The sequence below is a fragment of the Chenopodium album genome, chromosome 15, assembly GCF_948465745.1.
Source record: "Chenopodium album chromosome 15, dcCheAlbu1.1, whole genome shotgun sequence".
Taxonomy (NCBI): domain Eukaryota; kingdom Viridiplantae; phylum Streptophyta; class Magnoliopsida; order Caryophyllales; family Amaranthaceae; genus Chenopodium; species Chenopodium album.
In genome coordinates, this window is record NC_137848.1 from 36,682,050 (window position 1) to 36,686,602 (window position 4,553).

The 4,553-nt window shown below is 39.7% G+C and overlaps 1 pseudogene; it reads right to left on the reverse strand.

Annotated features, from left to right (window-relative positions):
- Positions 1 to 764: 764 nt before the first annotated feature.
- Positions 765 to 863, reverse strand: LOC145583569 (small nucleolar RNA R71; annotated as a pseudogene).
- Positions 864 to 4,553: the final 3,690 nt, after the last annotated feature.

Below are 4,553 nucleotides of genomic sequence, written 5' to 3' on the forward strand. Positions count from 1 at the left end.
TTGACTTAGTTGGTTTGACCTCCCAAATTACCGTTTCCATTATGATTACATGTGGATCCATTGCCCTAGTGTCTTAGATTGATTTTATACAAGTTTGCATTACCTAGTTTAGCCTTAGTTCTACCTCAAACCCCTTCTTGATTCCGAAATAGCTTGATTTAGACATCGTGCACTTGATATCCATTCCCTTGGGTTCAACCTTGACTTGCCACTACGCTAAATAGAGGTTAGTTAAGTTACAAATTTTGTTTGATAGGGTGGGGTGTTAGCCCAACGACCTACCGTTCTCCTTCCCCATCAAGAAGAAGAGTGGATAATAGATCCTTGGCTTATAACTCTTCAAGTGAAGAAGAAATTCAAGAAGAACAAGGAATGGGTGAAAATCCTAGAATAGCTTTGAAGGAGCTTGGAGTGCCCGGGGCATATAGGTTTGAGAGTGGAATAGCTCCACCTACTACCCCGGCAAATGACTTCGAAATCCGGCCAGCAATGATCACCTTGATTGAGAGAAGGCAATATAGTGGGGCTAAGAATGAGAGCCCATTGAACCATCTTAAAGAATTTGAAAAATATTGCAACACCATCAAAGTCAATGGGGTCTCTCAAGAATTCATCCGCCTCAAGTTGTTCCCTTTCTCTCTAATAGGAAGATCTTTGGAGTGGCTAGACAAGGAGGTGAAGCCCAACTCCTTGAGAACTTGGGATGATGTTACAAAGGCTTTCTTGTCCCGTTTCTATCCCCAAAAGAAGACGGCGGAGGCAAGAGCCTTGATTCAAGGGTTCAAGCAAAGGCCGAGTGAAAGCCTTTATGAAGCATGGGAGAGATTCAAAGAGTATCAAAGGGAGTGCCCTCACCACGGAATCCCCACATACCAAGTGATCCAAATCTTCTATGGCGGTTTAAGTCCCCAAGGCAAGTCATGCCTTGATGGAGGGGCCGGGGGCCCTATCATGAACAAAACCGAAGAAGAAGTTGTGGACATCATTGAGGACGTGGTGACATATTATAGGGATTGGCAAGATGGGGAGAGGGACTCTTCAAGCAAGCAATCTTCATTGTATTCGGTGGACCATCTCAATGCAATCAACAACCTTTCCTCCCAAATGACAAACTTAGGAAAGGAGGTCACCGCAATCAAAGCTAAGTTGGAGAGCACTTCTACCTCTTCTCAAGCTTCTAATCTTCCCTCCCAATTTAAGGGGAGAGGTACTCCTTCTAACTCTCAACCCCCTCCCTCTTCACATAATATGCCTTTAGGTTGCTTGTTTTGTGATGCATGTGGATCGTATGATCATGACTCTAGTATTTGTCCTAATGAATGTGTTGATGAATTTGACAACAATGAGTGTGAACATGTTAATTTTGTGTCAAATAACAATGTTCAAAGATTTGATAATAAAAAAGGCCAATGGAATAGGAATTACCAAAACCAAGGCAATTTTGACAACTATAATCATAATGGTGGTTATAGGAACCAAGGGAATCAAGGTTCTCGTGGTAACCATAACCAAGGTTATAGTAGCCAAAATCAAAGCCAAAACTATGGTAATCAAAATCATAATTATGGTAATCAAAACCAAGGTTATGTAAATCATAACCAAGGTAATGGAAACCATAATCATGGTGGTGGTAACCATAATCAAGGTTATGGTTCAAATCAAAATAGGAGTAATTGGAACAACCAAGGAAGGGGAAATTTTCAAAACAACTCTCAAAGAGGTCCCCCACCCGGCTTTGTTCCAAAGACTCAAAATGAAAATTCCTATTCACAACCTTCTTCTCCTAAGACAACCTTGGAAGAGTTGATTGATAATCAAACCAAGATCATTAACACCTATATGGCGGTTAGTGATAAGAAATTCAATGAGATGATGACCCACAATAAGATGCTTGAGACTCAAATTACCCAATTAGCAAGCACTATTAAGGATTTTGCTAGTCCTTCATCTTTGCCTTCCCAAGGTGTTGAACCAAAGAAACCCGTGTACTCTATTGCCACAAGTGGTGAAAATGATTTTGATGAGGGAGTTTCTTGTTCAAAAGAGGGAAGAGATGAGAGTGGCGCTAAGGAGAATGAAGTGGAAAGGGTTGAGTCTAAGGAAATCTATTGTGAGGTTGACAAAAGAGAAGAGTGTGTTGATGAAAGGATGAGTGAGATAGAGAGATTTCCCGATCTACCATATCCCCAAAAATATTTGAGATTCAAAATGGATGAGCAATTTGGGAAGTTCCTTGAAGTTCTTAAGGATGTTCATGATTCTACACCCCCTACCGAGCCAATTCCCGACATGCCTAAGTACTCCAAGTTTCTTAAGGAGATCTTAGAGGAGAAGGAGGGTTTTGATGAGGGTAGTTCGGTGGAAGGAGGGAAGTGCTTTAGTGCTCTTATCCATGGTGAACTTCCAAAGAAGATGGAAGATCCGGGGAATTTTTCAATCCCTTGTCAAATTAAGGAAATGGTTTTTGAGAATGCTTTGTGTGATCTAGGGGCTAGTGTGAGTATTATGCCCTTTTCGGTCTTCGAAAGGCTTGATCTTGGTGAGCTTCAACCATCCAAGATAACACTTCAATTGGCCGACCGTTCTATTAAGCTTCCTAAGGGAAGAATTGATGATGTCCCCTTAAGGATTGGAGAGTTTGTTTTTCCGCTGGATTTTGTTGTTCTAGAGATTGAGGAGGATGAACATATTCCAATCATCTTAGGGAGGCCTTTCTTAGCTACCTCGGGAGCTTTAATAGATGTCAAAGGAGGTCAAATTACTTTGAGGTGTGGGAAATTAGAAGAGAGTTTTAAGTTAAAACCAATGCATGAGTCTTTATCTTGTGTCCAAGATATCGCATGTGCTAGTCTTTCTCGTTCCATTGATGGTATGTGCATGATTGATTCTTCTACTAACAATGTTTTTGAGTTTGTTGATGATATTTGTGCGAGTATTGATGATGTTAGTAAAGAAGAATTTGTGATTCAAAAGCCAAAGGATGAGAAAGATATTGGTTTTCCAAATTGGTTCAAGCTTAATTCTCATGAGGAAGAGAAAGCTTCCATGATTAAGGATGTTGTAGTCAAGCCGAAGAAAAAGGCCCGTGACTCGAAGAAAACAAGGAAAAGGAAGAAGTTGAGAAGTGAAAAAGAAGAATTTGAAAAGAATTTTGTGAGAGTTTCATCAAGCAATAATGAGAAGTTGCCCAAGGTTGAAGAAGAATTTGCTCTATCAACTACCTTGAAGAAGGTGGTGTTCTTTGATCCTCCATGATTAGGAGGAAGGGTCGAGCTTAGGACCTTAAGCAAGCGCTTCCCGAGAGGCAACCCGGAGTTTCTAACTTTTCTCTTTGATTTTTGAATTTTCTCATTTTTGTTTCTTTTATTACTTTGTCTTTTCTTTTACTCTTATCCTTATTTGGATTTTTAGGATGTCCGTTTGTGGGATTGGAATTCAACAAATATGCATGATGGATGGAAGGTGTTCATGGCACAAATCATATTTTGTTCGATTCTAGTCGGAATTTGAGGTAAAAGGGTAAGAATTTTAGAAAGGTGAGATAGGAAATTCATATTTTGAATAATGGAGGAAATTGATACTTAGTGAATTTTTGAGGTGTGCACATGAATTTTCAACTTTGAGGACTTTGAAAATGATTTTAGCTACTGCCTATGTTGTTCCTCATCACCATCATGATTAATGTGCGCACCAAAATAGGCAGAAAGTATCAAATTTTTGAGAAAAAGGAAGGAAGGAGCACACACAGGGATGTGCGGCCGCACACGAGGCATGTGCGGGCGCAAAGCCTGCGTGTGCGGGCGCACATCACCTCTGTGCGGCCGCACAGATGCTGGACGTGCCATTTAACCTTCTTCTTCCTCCTTTTTCCCTTTACTCCTTCATTCATCATCTCCTAACTCACGAGCATCACCCTTCAAACCCTCTTCTTGTGTGCACTCCTCCACCCTCATTCATCATCCAAAATCACTCAAATCCTCACTAAAATCACTCCATTCTCACTCAAAATCACTCACAAATCTTTCTACACTACAAATTCCTCACAATTTGACCCAAATTTCACTCACTCTCTCTCCTACTCTTGGTGGCCGAAAATTGGGGGTTTTGTGTGGAGTTGGAATTGCTTGCTCAAAATTGGTTTATCTTGCTTCTTTTATGGTATAATCACTAATCCTTGCTTTAATTTTGCCAATTATATCATAAATTTGCATGAATTACAAATTTGTATGAGCATGAATAGTGTAGTATTGATTTTGTGATTTTTGATGCTTGTACTTGATTTTGGTTGTGATTTAGTGATATTTGTTGATTGATTTTGCATGACATTGTGTTGTTTGTTGATTTTGTAGCGATTTTCATCAATTTTGGTTGAATTCTTGTGAGTTGAAATTTTGGAAAGTTGGTAGTAAGTGGTGATTTCGGTATTGGCTTTGTGTTTGCTCTTGGATTGATTGAAAAGGAATTTTTCTTGGTACATTGATATTGTTGATTGGTTTGGAATTGGTTTGATTGAAAGGAATTGAGAATTTGGAGTTTGGTGATTTTGGTAGTAA